The sequence below is a fragment of the Oenanthe melanoleuca genome, chromosome 4 (genome assembly GCF_029582105.1).
Source record: "Oenanthe melanoleuca isolate GR-GAL-2019-014 chromosome 4, OMel1.0, whole genome shotgun sequence".
NCBI lineage: Eukaryota > Metazoa > Chordata > Aves > Passeriformes > Muscicapidae > Oenanthe > Oenanthe melanoleuca.
In genome coordinates this window covers 4,939,208-4,954,058 of record NC_079337.1, presented here as the reverse complement: position 1 = coordinate 4,954,058, position 14,851 = coordinate 4,939,208, and the positions used below count along the sequence as shown (strand labels likewise).

The window sequence follows — 14,851 nt, the reverse complement described above, 5'->3', positions numbered from 1 at the left end:
CTAAAGCCTGCAGGAGCTGTGCTGGATGTTTCAGGATTAGCGCTCCTGCAGTGTTCATTTTCATGGATAACTACCACTATGGAAAATGTGGGTGCTGGGCTCTGTCACCCTCACCCAGGGTGCCACTCAACCCTTCTGATGAGTTTCAGCAGCCCTCATTTTTGCCCATATCCTCTTGTGCTGTTAAAATTGAGAAGGGATTTATGAAAAGTTCAGGAGTAACAGCTGGACTTCCCAGAGCAGCAGGTCCAGTGTCAGGGCTGTTACCAAAGTGATCCTTACAGGACAGGGAAATGTCCTGTCCATGAGGAACAGATGGAAGAGAAGCAGCGAGGGCTGGATCCCGTTAGAGGTTATCACAAAGTATCCCACACTGCCCAGTGCAAGCAGGAAGCCCTGGATGCATTTGGGCCCAGGTGTAAAAGCTACAAGGAACCCAGGGTGGAAGGTGCAAGGCAGTGCCAAGAGTGGTCCCACATGAGAAGCCATTTAGCTGTGTCACTGAGGTGCTGCACCACAGAGAGCAGACCTGCTGAGAAGGAAACACCAGCTGCCACCCAAAGAACAAGAACTTTGCTCTGCTAGGGAACAACTTGGGAAAAGGTAGAGCCAACAGCTCCGGGCTGTGCATCGTGCCCAGCAGGCAGCTTGACAGAGAAGTCCTCAGCTTGGAGAATGCCTTCACTTCAAAAGATCCCACTTGAATGTGAGGATACACACTAGCAACAGCGGGCTCCTTTGAGGTACAATTTCCCTCCCAGCAATGTTTACCTAAGAAGTTTCATGCACAGAAAAGGACGAGTGAAAGGGAATATTCAGATACATGACAGGAACAGCCTTTACTGAGATTGCTTTTTCAGCCAGCACTTTGTTTTCTTTTAGTGGAAGCTGACAGTCCTAAACAGCCATAGTGAGTGCAGCCCACTGAGAAGCAAACCACAGCCCTGCCTGCAGTGCCGAGGGCCGGGATCATTATGTTGTTATTGTGCCGCCCAGAACCCGGGCAATGCATCCTCTTGCTCTATTAAATTAGAGCATTTCCTGCAGCAGCTGAGGAAGGATAAAGAAAATAGGTGCTATTATAAAAGTGTTGTGTGATTGGCCTTTTTCTCTGCAAGTCATTAGGACATGGCAGCTTCTAGCTTGGAACTGCAGGATCTCTCATCTCCCATCCATTACCACCAGGATATGAATGTGAAGGGCTGGAGCCAGCAGTATTGCTGTAGGTACACAAGCTGCAAACAAGGATCAGTCTCTAGGGGTTTGACTGTTCTGGCTTCCCCAAGTTATGCACCCCCTGCACTGCAGGCTCCTATCTCCCTGGTTAGTCACTGTTTTTCAGCCTCAGCTCTTCCTGTGGGACCCTCCTGGGTGTCTGCTGCTCTCTGCATTTGATAAGGAGATTACTTGGAATGGAAGCAGACAGGCACAGGTGGTGGGACCACCTGCTGCAATCTCTTCACTGCTTTTGGACAGTATAATAGTGCTTGGATTTAACCTTCATATTTCCTTTCTCCTTTTTTTTAACCTAAAGTTAGCTTTCAATTCATTTATTCAGTGGTCTGAAAGGAGGAATTATGATGAAAGACACTATTCCCTTGGTCCTGGAAAAGCAATTTGCTAGAATATTGTTCCCAGGACAACAAGCTCATCCTTTGTGTGATTTCAAAACCTCTGGCAGGAACAACAGAATTACAACCCAAAAGCTCTTTTTAAAGGTATTTCTTTCCCTTCACTGCCTAACAATTTCATGTGCCTTGTTGCCTGACAAATCTTACGTGGCCATGCAAAGCAAGAAGTAAGAGAGTATCTCACTCCCTCATTTGGCTGTGTTAGATAGCCTCAAAGGATATCTACAACAGTGATTTATTACAACAGAGGGTTTCTTTTGAGTATAAAATATAAGGCTCAGTTTGGTCAGGCTCTTGTTTGCACAAATAATAAAAAAACCAACTAGTGTTTATTCTAAAGAAGCCACATTTTCCATGAACTTGCTATTTTGGAACTGGGAGTCAGATAGGCTCTATCTAGCCCAAGAGGGAAGAAGAAATCCATTAACTGCATGGCAGTCTAAGAAAGACAGCTGAACATCAAATTTAAATGGGGCTGCATACAGCTGGAGTCCCAATTAGAATCAGCAAGGAAGACCTGAACCCCCAAAAGTACACTGACAAGGAATATTTAGTAGACAAATAGGTTTGAGACAGATATTACAGTTTGCAGCCAGGGGAAAGAAATCATGTACACAGCTTACTTCATATTTAGCCTTTGTAATCACAGAAACACTTTTTCTATTTCTGACAGAAACATTTATGCTAGAATTTAACAAACAAAAATCTACCTAAATCACTTGCTTAAGGTAAGGTTGGGTTTTTCTTGCACATTGTAAGAAAGCATGAGCAAACTGTGAGGTCATTTTATGGCATGTATCTCTGGGAGCACAACCAGAAGCATCAAAAGCAAAACAAGCCTCTCAGGTGCACTTGTCCTGAGTGCTCTTTGAGGCTCGGCACTTAACAAAAAGGAACAGTTTTATAATGTCACTTGAGAATCTGGAGATGGAGACATTATTCCTGAGCTGATATGTGATGTTAGGCAACTTGGTTTTCATCCCGGTGTTTGCTTCTGCCTGCAAAAACTTGGGATAATTTTTATTACCCTCTATCAGCTTTAGAAGAAAAAAGCCCAAGTGCATTATTATTCATTCCTGAGTGCTGCTTCATTTGAATTTAGCTAGGATGTCCCTCTGCCTGTAGAGGTGATATTTTATAGCATCTTTAGTCAGATGCATGCAGTGTTTCATTTGTGTTGTGCATGTCATCTTTCACTGGGATCCCATAATTTTCCTCTGGAATTTACTCAACCCTCAGCTCTTAAGCTGACAGAAAATTGGACTGAGCAAGCCAGCAGTGACAGACCTAATTGAAAGCACTTACATCTTTAGAGCACACCAATGATGCAAAGATTTACCTGTGGTTATGAAGGGAATGTGTGCAGGCTCTGTTTCACAAAGAAACGCTGTGTATGCTGTTCTCAAGAGTCTGTCTTTTGTGCCCTCAGTACCTACAGGAGTGATCAGGAATGCACAGAGTTTGCATTCCTGCAGATACATTATCTGAAAGTGTGGCCCTTTGTTTGCTTTCCTCCTGTTTTGCTCTGTTAGTCCTTCATTGTAAGAGAGCTGTGTTTATACATTCCATTTTTCTTGGTCTTCTTGGCACCTTGCGGTCAAACACTACTCCAGATTGATCCCGTGCTTTACAATGCACTGGGAGTGCAGTCTCTGTAAGAACAGACAAAAGACTGTTCTTGCCATCTGATGATTTCATTTCTAGCTCTCCAGCACCTTTTGTTATTTCAGGGTATTTTTTCCTGGTGGGAACAGGCACATTCAGCTGTTGTTTTCATGCTGAAAGCCTGTGTGGAAGCACTTCCCTGTTGTTTTTCTTTTTTCCAGACATGTCTTTCAGCATGTTTCCAAAGGCTTGGAATCAGCACATTGTGTTGTGACATGTGCATACTTGACATTGCTTTGTTCTCTGACTTCCTTTTGCTTGCAATCTTTAGGAAGTTATCTTACAATTAGCAAGGAATTTTGAGTCAGTGTTATTGCAGACCCAGCATATTGTCCTCTGCCATCTGCAAAGAAGAAAGCCTGGAGGAGCAGGAGGGAAAAAAGTCATTTTGGTATTTTTAACTGCCTAAACCATGTAGGATTCAGTTCACTGCATAGAGAATGACTGCAGCTCTGACTGCTGCCAGAAAAAAATTGCATTACACACTACAAACACCTTCCTTATTAAATGAATTAAAGGTAGCATTACAGTCACCATATGCAATTTGATATATCCTTTTTCTGTTTTGCTCTTGTTCAGTGATTGTCTTATCATAAGGCAAAAGTGACAAAGTATCTTTTCCCTAAAAAGTTTGCATAGAATTTTTTTATTTTCAAAAGTGCACCTTGATGTAAAGGAACTCTGTTCATTTGCCATGTAAATGAAGCTGATAAAAACAAACAAACAAGTTTTGTATTATCTCAGTGGTAAATACATTCATTTTTAGCTAAATAAAAAGTACACATTTTTCAAATTTTTATGGTGTTCTCCTTTTCTTTTCTTGTATTTTCAACCATTAGCCTCCTAGAGCACAGACAAGAAGCCAGCTGGCTTTGAACTGCTTCCCTGTTCAGGCAACACAGCTCAAGAAAGGGAGAAATGGCAGCACATTTTGGGCAGGAGGGGAAACCTTGAGAGCTGTCTTGGAAAAACTTCCACATGGAAAGTCCTGCTTTCCCCTGTCACAGCCCAGACAGGCACCACCTGGGAATACTGAAAACACCTTTAAAAGGGTAAACAGACTGAAATGCTTATCATTGTGCCAGAAAAAAAAGAGGAGCAACAATAAGAGACTGTCAGGAAGAAAGCAGCCATACCCATGCTGATGTAACATGGAGACCTTCTCCATTGGAATGTTGTCTGCAGTCAGCTCCCCATCTCTGGACAGGAGTGAGGGACAGTCAGACAAGACCACTTCTACACCATGGTGTCAGGCTTGTGTGCTACACCTCTCTGAGCATCAGCTTACACTGGATGTAAACACTCAGGTTTTAAAATTTTGCATTATTTCATAATAGATGTATGATTTTTAACAGCACTGTACAGACAAGTGTTTGTCCATTATGAGAGAGGTGGGTAAAGCATCTCCCTAAATAATACTCTGAGTAGCTTTTTCTTTACATGCCATAGAACAAATATTGTAATGTTTGGAGCAAAGATTTTGGTGTCAGGAGGCCTCATCTTCCTGCTGAAGTGGAGAGACTTTTTCCTTAGAGTCAGTAAAAGTGTAATAAAACATCTGCTTCAGGCTTTAAGAGCAGACCTGAGGAGACAGAGCATTTTACAGACACACAGAGGATCTCCAAGCATGAGCAAGGAGTCTCTACTTTTCGCTGTGCTGACTTCTCTCCACCAAATCCCCTAAAAGACACCACTTGAGTGCATCCACACAGTGGAGGGCAACAGAGTGACACCCAAATAAACAGCAGCTGGACTAATTTCCCAACTGGATTCTGCAGGGTGTGTGTGTGGGTGCAGGGCTCTGCTCAAGAGAGCAGCCCTACAATTTCCAGACAGCACTGCACAGACAATCCAGGATTTCCCAGAGACAGATCGGATATCTGAGCACCACAGTCCTTGGCTCTGGATAGACAGGCTGGGTCCATCACAGGAAGGCCAGAATATTGTGCAATTATTCAACCACTGAGCAAGACAGGGCTATTTAGATCCCAAATGGTGAAGGGCTGCTTAATTTTTTTCATTATGAGCTCTCCCTCTGAAATCTGTGTTTCAGATCACTGCATAGCAGGGAGAGTGTATGTCAAAGTCTGTGCAAGACTGAGAGCTTGCAACACAACAATGAATAAAGTCTAATATATATATTTGCCAAAAATACAAAAATATAGCTTTCATAACAGAAGGAAAGAAAATCATGCTGGAAATTCTAACATAAGAAAATCAACAAGAAGGAAATGGCTAATCTTTGGGGAGGGAAAAAAGGGGTTTTTTTAATGTTAGAAGTTTAGGGTTTCCCTTGTTTATGGCAAAAATTCAATTTACTAACTCCACAGTGTAAGGATTAAAATGCATGGAACATAAAACCAACAAGAGCAAAGAGAAAATTATTCTCCCCTTGCAAATTTGTTTTCAGTCATTCAGTAAATGCTTGCTATTAGCACAATATAAATGGCATTGTAGGTACTCACTTATGACAACCACAAAAATTGGAAGTTTGTATAATGTCCACATTATACACAGATATACATCAGATGATTCCTTACATACTAAATAATTCCTTCTGTAATATATTTTCCACACATAGACATCCAACTTGATATACTAGAATAGTAAATAACTATACATGGGCACAGATAGATTCAGGACATTCTTCTAAAAACTGCTTGTTTTATTTGTTCCTTTTTTTTTACTGAACACCTCAGAATAATCAATCATTTTTTGGCACCACTGCCATTTATTAGTGTTATCTAAGTTGTACTACTTTCCTTGTCACATCATAAGTTAACCTCCCCTAATCACCACCCTGGACATTTACCAGGCCCTCCCTGGGGAGGTGTTTAACCAGAGCCATGATTTTCCTGTTATTATGTACTCCAGGGTTCTGAAAGCTTGTGTGGATTTTACTCAGAGACTGAGAATAGATTCACGTGAGTCTAATGCTAGGAATTTAGCACACTGAATGTATATATGGCTACTTTGATGAACTCCATAGCTGGTGGTTATGGTGGCTAAGAATCCCACTTTTTGCTGCACATCCTGTTTTTTTGGAAGCCTAATAGAAAAGGTTTAAAGTCCTCCTCTTTTCTCAAGCACCCAGCAGTTTTCTTTCCCTGGACACCCAAGGGAAGCAACAAAATGGCAGAGATCCAGGGAAAGGGTAAACTCCTTCTGAAAGCACTGCAAGGAAGCACTTAGCTACAGACACATTACTCATGAAAGACCATTAGTTCAGTCCAAGAGCTCAAAACAAGACCTTGAAGACCAAATTAATTGGTCAAAAAAGCCAACCAAACAAAACTCACAGTAATCCCAGGTTTTCACTAGCAGGGATACAGACCAAGTACAGAGCTGACAACTCAACATCTACTCTCTTGAGGAATATTTTTCAGACTTAGAAGGGAAAGTTGTTGCCAATACATCCAAACCCAAAAATTTCTTAGGCTAGGAGAGGAATCCAGCAAGAGACCAGCTGTGCTGAGTTAAAGCACTCCACTTAAAACATCCCATCAATCACAGAGCAGGAGAGTGCTGACGTTATTTGTATGAAATGTAAGAGTGCTATTACTCACCTGCAATTAAAAAGAATAGTTTGATTTGGTTTCTTGCCGAGAGAATTATGTGAATATTTTCCCTTTTGCCAGGTTATGAATTTTGCCAGCTTCCATAATCTGAAGGTAGCATTCCAGGTTCTGACTAAATTGTGAATGACACAAGTCAGATCATTTTGGAAGGGAAACTATTCTTTTTCTGAAACCCAAATTATAAACCTTTATTTTTTTTATCCACATTCTCTGCAAGGGGCTGGCTTGCAATGTCATGAAAGCACAGTTTAATTGGTACACTTTTTGGCACAGTTTGAGAAGAGTCCAAGATCTGCATGGAGACGAGATTATTCTAGCTTCTCTGGATTCAGACCCTCAAGGCATGGATTAAGATGAGACACTAATGGGGCAGCATGCAAAAGCTTGTATTACTGAGATAGATCTCCTTCACAGATAAAAAGAAATAGGAACTTTCCAACTTGCAATTCTAAGTGAGAACCAAGCTACAGATAGGGAAAAGAGTCACAGAGGGATCTGGGCAAAGATTGGTACTGCAATGAAAACATCAGAGCTATCTAGAGGGGATTTTGGCTGGGTTGCATCTTCCAGTGTTAGGAACCAGCAGTTCACAAAGCTCTGAGTGCACATTTATATCATGTCTGGCAAAGGGAATTATTTCCCATGCATTAAATGCATGCATGCAATTAAAAAACAAATAAAAAAAGGCAGAAGACAAGCAAGGGCAAGCAAAGAGAGTTATTCTAAAGAGAGAAACTCTCTGGCTAAATGCCCTTGGTCCTTTTTTTTTTTTTCCTTCCCCAGATTCAAAGCTGCCATTTTCTCTGTATTCTCTTTAGCTGATGTGGAGCTTCCTCATACCAAATTGCCTCAATGTTGGTTAATGTAAGCACGCATAAAAACTTTGAGGTATTACAAAAAGTTCTTCTCAATCCCAGAAATATTTGCTTGACTTCTCTCCCAAAAATAAAATAACTAAAAAACAAAATGGAAATACTCACATTGTAGAAAACAATTAGTGAGAGGAGTATCCATACAGCCATCTTAAAGCTATTTTTAGATTCAGGTCGTGAGAACCATGAAGTTAGTTAACCAAGGCTGGGTAAGCTTCAGCTCTGTCTTGATGCTGTATTGCACAGGTATCCAAGCATCCATATATCCATCCCTTCAATTTGGTTTCTGAAAGAAAAAAAATCACGTTTGTGAGCCTGAAGGGTCCCTGTTTGTGCTCTGGTGCTTCAGGAAATGCCACACAGCATTTATCTTACACAAGCAAATAGAGACAAGAAACATAACTTACGAGCTACAAAACTCAGCCTTTTTAGCATCTAGTCGAGGCAAAGTAACCACTCACTCTTCCCTGAGGTATTCTCACTCCTAATTACAAGAAACCATCCAAATGTTTCACCCAGAAGGTTGATATTGCAAAGAAACAACTAAACATAGCCTTACAAAACACAAGTATTTTGTCACGTAAATCTTTCCCTTCCATGTGGCTTTTTCCTACTTCTCAAACTTCTTGAGGATGTTTGAGGACTTAGATAACAGAAAGTAACCTGTCTATTTGTAGTGGAGAGACAGAATGATTTGAAACCGGCTTATCTCAGGGTCATATCCTGCCATTGATTTTTTTCAGCACTCCCTATTGATTCCAGTGGTGAGTTCCACATACAGATCAATACCAGGATATGGCCTTTATTTATTAGTACACTTCTGGTCCTTCCACTCTACCCTAATGCTTCAAAACATGTGGAATTAATTACAGCATTCAAAATTACATTGGCCCTGCTGTCTTTAGAGGAGAGCTAAGCCTTCATTTGGTCAACAGAATAATTTGCAAGGATTGTTTGGTGACTCCTGCCATTGATCCAGAAATAGATCCTGTGACACATTCTTTAGGGGCAGGGCTGGAGGAGAGGAACAGAGATATGTGGATAAGCACGTCCTTTGGCTTACCAGCACTCCCCACTTGCAGCAGCACTAAATTCCCAGTAGAAGTTTCAGGCTGTGTCCTAACAATGAGAAATTCTCTGCATTGAGTCAGTGGTCTGATTGTCCTGACCTAGTCTGATCTTAAAGATATCATGTACTAAAGAAATATATGTTGGGCATTTGGCTGAGAGTTCCCCTACTATTCATTTCTGAGCTTCATCAACATCTTTTACTTATCAGATCAGGCATACAGGAATTTGAATTTTCAAGGAGTTCATCAAATATGCATTTTTAACTTCCTGGGGCTTGGAAGAGGAAGAAGCTGAAGCTGACCTGGAAAAATTAGTATACATTTTCCAACAGCTGCCAAGAGCAGGACTAATTTCAAAGCAGCTTTTCAGTGGTTCTGGCTCAGGGCCTTGGCCCCATGCTGCAACTGGGCCCTACAGCTTTACCAGTTTTCTGCAGGGCTCAGGTTTGATACAGATTTCCAAATGAACAGGAACTCAAAGGTAAAATGTCTTTAAAGAGAGAGTGCCTTTTCATTTGTCCCTCAGCACAGAATTTCGTCACAGATGCAGGCATGGGTAAAAACTAGCCATGGGACTAAACTGAATGTTCTGCCTCCTGAGAAATCAGATCTTCTATTCAGAATTATCACATTTGATGCCTGAAATGCAACGCTATATTTAAAAGCAGAGTAAATAAAACACTTCCTTACTAAGTGTTAGGCCCACATTACCTTTCTACACTCTGCAAAATAGCTCCAAGACAACTATTCTCTGCGTTCAGAAGACTTTTTCTCTAAAAACAGAAAACCAAATAATCCTCTCAGTATTTCTAGAATTGCACTAGAGGCAGAGAAGAAGATGAACAGGCCAAAATTTTTCATCTAGTACACAATCAGTGCATCCTGGTATTGGGATGCAATAAACCAACAGCTATTTTTACAAGTACTGCCTGTACCTGGGTACATTTGATTTAACTCAAGTGGGCAAAAGAGCAAATGAGCAAAGAAATAAAGTGCAGAGGGAAAACAGAGCTTCAGCATTTGTTCAACTGCCTTGGAGCCTTAGGAAAACATCAGTGCTTTATTGACTTTGCTTCTCTTGTTCTCCTTTACATCACTGGAGGGTCTGGCCTGTGCTTTAAGGAAATACTGCTCCTTTTCAATTGTTAAATAGTGACAAAGTCCAGGTGACCCTAACGCAGAGTCTGAGTGGTTTATGTCAAGCCTGGAGACAGTGACTCATGGAGTCACAGATGATCAGTTGATAAATGCCACCGGTATCAGAAACTTGCCCATTAACATGAGTGATGTGAGAACCAAGAGGTTAAGTAAAAGCTACCTCCATAATGAGTGTGTGATACAGAAAAGCAACGTTTTGACCCAGGCTTGGGTTTTTGTTTCTCTTTTCCCTTTAAGGTGGATGTGACTTAGTAACTTTTGCTTGCTTTGTAAGTTCTTTCTTAATGCAAGGTACATTTTTCATGGGTGGGACAAGGCTACAAGAAATGTTAGAAAGAGGTTCAGATGAACCACCAGGATGTCCAATAGGATTTCTCTGGGCTTTTTTTTTTCAATATTCTGCTGCAACAATGCAATGTGTTTGCCACAAACTGCTGGTTTTTGGAATTGCCTTTGCTTCAAAGTGACTCAGGAGCTGATTTTAATATGTTTCTAGGAAAAAGTAAACTGTATAATTAGATTCATTTCAAGCAATAAGTCCCCTTATCTACAGTCAAACATAAGACCTAGGACTTTGCTGAAGCAGAGCCCTCACAGAATCTTCCAAAGTTTTATTGCTTGAATGCATAAGCAACACCTTAGATAGTCACTCTGATCAGTCTTCTTAGCTGCAATTCAAGAATTCAATATGCCATTCAAGTCATTGTGTCCCACTTTTCTCGACTTCAGCAATTTAATGCAAAAAACCCTACAATTTAGAAAAACTGTGGGAAGCTTTGGCTGCCAACATGCGAAATGTCACAAATTATCAAAGCAGAATCTAGTTCTTCATAATGGGGATAACCAGTTCTGAAGCATTTGTATGTAAAGAATTTATGCTGCATTTTTAGTGCACCATGCATTTACAGTGATATTTCTTTTCTTCATTATCTTATTTTAATAAGAAAGAAGAGAAAGCAGATTAGGCAGCTAAAATTACAGATGGATTTGTGAGAATGCAGTCCACTCATCAGAGGAATTAAATAAATATAGTGAAAGGGGTAAGAAACCTTCCTGCCTGTGAAAGCTTTAGGCATAACAGAGGATGCCCTTTACAAGGCTGAGTATTTAATATATTTCACTCTAGTAAACATATTCTGCTCTCTCTCAAGAGGAGAGGCTAAAGTACAATTGCTTACATATTCATCAACAATAATATGAACCATTAACAGAAATCCATTTTGCAGTAATAAATATTATTCTGTTATATATTTAGTTTAAGTTATTATTTACCTACAAATAAAGGGAAGAGAAGAAGGGTTTCCTTTTCTCTTTCCCTGTTCAAAATTATTTTCATTTAATTATTCATACAGTAAGAAACACAAAAGAAATAAAAATCAGCATAAAACACATGATACTTTCTCAGCCTCTTCAATAAATATGTTTTGGTGGAATTCCTAGTCAGTTCAGGATTTTAGAGATTTTGCTTCTCTCTGGTGTGTGAATAAGCATGGAAAGCTTTAAAATATCTGCTTAGAGAACATTGCATTCTGTGACACCCATCTTAACACTTGAAAGCAGATTTATTAATTCATCCTTTCCCATCATGAACCAGACTGGACTCCAGGAGTGCATCTGGTAGTTCCCCAGATTTGCAATCCCATCCTTATGCTCTCCACACTCTGTCTTGCTGGCCCCACACACACATCAGGGTTCTGGCAAGGTATGATTTCCCCTACATGATCCTCCCTTTCACCTCTCCCATGCCAACTTTGCTCTGCTATCCAAACTGCTGAAAGCTGAAAGTTATTAACCTCTCTGTTGGAAGAGATGCTCCAAACTTGACTGAACCAGCCCTGAACAACCTGGTCTAGCTGGACCAAGCTTGAGCAGGGAGATTCTCATGATATAATTAAAGGAATTATATATTGGGCTTGACCTTTGGAACCAGATAGAAGCAAAATTTTTATCTCAAAATGCAAAACTGAAGATTCTAATGAATTTTACATTAAAAAATTGGAATTGCTAAGAATGAAAAGTTTTTGCCTCCTATTAGGCCATGATAATGTGAAAAGGCTGATATTTTTTTTCCTTTTTATAGTATTGATATTCATATCAACCAAAGCTTCCAGACCTGGAAACAAAGTCTCGGATTTCCATCTTGCATTTCTTGAACTTCCTGAGACTGGAAATGTGGGTAACATGCTGTACTCAGAAATGATTTGACATTATTCATTTGAAATGAAGAAGTGATATTTGGCTAGAAGTAAGGGGAGGCCCATTCTGTGGCTTAGAAATTCAACATCTGGTTGAAGAAAACAGCCAATAAGCAAATCTTGCAACATTTGTGAGCAAGATGCAAAATTGTAAGAGGATTACATTCCAGAATCTGCAGCATGCAATCCATCCATTTTAGATCATCTACCAACACAGCACTCCCAAAAAGCAGGCAGCACGTATTGCAGTGGTTACTAAAAATTTAAATGCCTTAGCACACTCACAGGAAATCAGAATTGTCTTCTTTGTGCCACATAAAAAAAGCAGAGCAGCAAAGGAGAGGATCCTTATGAGCAAAGGAAAGAATTTTAGGAAATTTGAAAGGAGATGTTGGATCTGTTAGAGTGGCAGACTGAAGATTATTTTGAAGTGATGGGGTTATTATAGTGTGTGAAATCCCCCTTCTTCACAAGGAAACAAACAAAATTAGAAGGAAGAAACCAACAAACACAAAAGTGCATATTGTCATTTGGGCTGACTCTTTGGCTCCTAATAAATGACCCGAGCTGTCTGCAACACCAAAGCACTCACCAGTTGGAAAGTCCTGAAACTTTTCCAGAGGCTGTTTTGTTTATTTCTGTTGCAGTCAAACCCACTTAACAGGGCACTGTGATAAACACCACTTTCCCTTGAGTTGTCCTGATGGCCAAGAGACTGAGTGCCAGGTGCTCTCAAAATGCAGTAAATAATTGTCTGTCTCATCCACTTAAGAAGCAGAGCTGCCATTCTGTGCAAGCCTGCTATGTTTTCCTGATCTACCTGCTGGCTGCTGCTCTTACTTTGATGTTTTCTCCTGTCATGTATTAATGGGTTAATAAAATTTCAAGCATTTTGTATGATGTTCAGTCAGGCAGAAATGACTCAAAGCCCCAGAAGGACCACGAGGGCTTGAAGTTTTAAAGGTCAGATCTTAACAGGACCATCACTGTGGAGCTTAAAGTCAGAATATGTCAGGGTAGACCGGTCAACCTGAATAATAACAGGCATGACATAAACTCTGGTTTCTGACCTGGATACATGGCAATGTTTATAATTTTTTTCCTCTCCTGGACTGAGAGAGATATAGTGGAAAACATACTCAGTGTTGTGGGATTTGTGGATAATAAAAACAATCTGCTTATATGTGTTTACTAGGATTTGTCATAGAGCAAAAGGTGAAAAAAACATCCAGACAGTGTCTCAGAGACAGCTTAAAGCTCATGATTGGTGTCCATATGGAACAAATGTGTGTTCTACACTGTGAGTTCTTGGTGTTCCTGGACTAAACTGAAATATTCAGGGTTTTGTTGAGGCTCCCTAGGGAATGGGCTGCTCTGCTGAGGCATCATCCTGTCTGTGGAGAGCAGCACTGACAGGCTCCTGCTTTGGGTTAGGGTCTGCACAGCACCAGATTTCTGCCACCCTGGACCAGATCCACAGCCCCTGGCCTTGATTTAGGACTGGTGCTTGCCTACGATGGCTGCCTATATGTTTTTCTTTTCAACAGAGCAGGTATGTGAGAGCTCATGTAACAGAGGTTGTTTATAACAGAGTACACATCCTTTCTTAATCAACACAAAGATTGCTGTGGGAAGGCAAAGCTTATTTCATCCAAATAGTCTAGCTGAAGAAACAGTTGAATAAAATCAATAAAGAATTGATCTAAAGCTTCCATGAGGTTCAAACACTATCAGAAATCTGGGTTTGAAAGTGTCGATTTGTCAGCGTTCTTAGATTTTTTTTTTCCTAATCCATCTCATGAATTTAAAGATGAGCTTCCAGTCCAAATGAGGACTCACATGTTGCAAACAGTTTGACAGAAAATGTGTATTACAAAACCTCCTGTTTCTCAGCAAGCAGATAATGACCCGGTCAGAGAAAATACTGGCAGCAATTTTCAAAGGACTCTCAAAGACACTTTGGGTATGTCTCAGTGACCTCAGCGATTCAGAGGACTCTGTGACCTCAGAGTGACTTTGAAAAACACTTTTGCAAGCTGGAATGAGAGTTTCTGTGCATCTCTCCAGAATAAGCATCTAAACTGGAATAAATGAGAGAACCCAACACCATGGGCATACCAGGCTTTTTTCAGGAGCCCATGCCATGGGGGGAATTTGATGGGTAGGGACACAGCTGGCAGGAACAGTCTTTCACCATGAGCAGTGGTGACACCAGGGCTGGACACAACCAAGCTAGGACATCAGGCAAAGGGATGGTGGCCTTTTGCTGAGACAGTTCCCCATCCCAGTCCAGCATGGTCACCCACCTGAATGGAAACTTGACTCCAAGAGATCTGGGATTTCCACACATCCAGCTCCCACACCCACCCACAGGAGTCTCCTAGGAACAATCACCATAGCTCTCTGCTACCTGGGGCATCATTCAGCTCCTCATGGGAGGGCTCCTGACCTGGGCTCTCCCTACACCCACCCAGCACTTGTCCCCCAGGGAAGTGGCTATCACTAATTTTAGTCATCTGGATAATTCTAATCCATAAGACAGAGAATGGAGTAACTGTTTTAACTTTCTTCTATGTTAAGTGGAGCTACTGTAGTTGTGAGTTACTGATCAACCTCTGTGGTTAACTCTATATTTTCCCTTTCAGCCATTTAGCACAAAGTGAGCTCTTGCTTTTTTGAAAG

General features: G+C 40.8%; 1 long non-coding RNA gene across 3 annotated transcripts in view; it reads right to left on the bottom strand.

The window, feature by feature from the left end:
* LOC130252527 (uncharacterized) overlaps window positions 1-14,851 on the bottom strand; it is a 175,789-nt gene that overhangs the window by 24,749 nt on the left and 136,189 nt on the right. For 2 of the 3 annotated variants that reach the window (XR_008840377.1, XR_008840375.1), the window contains one exon: window positions 7,855-8,032. This is a non-coding gene — a long non-coding RNA (uncharacterized LOC130252527). Of the gene's footprint in view, window positions 1-6,862; window positions 6,987-7,854; window positions 8,033-14,851 lie in introns of all 3 variants that reach the window. The other variant, XR_008840376.1, reaches the window with a different exon arrangement.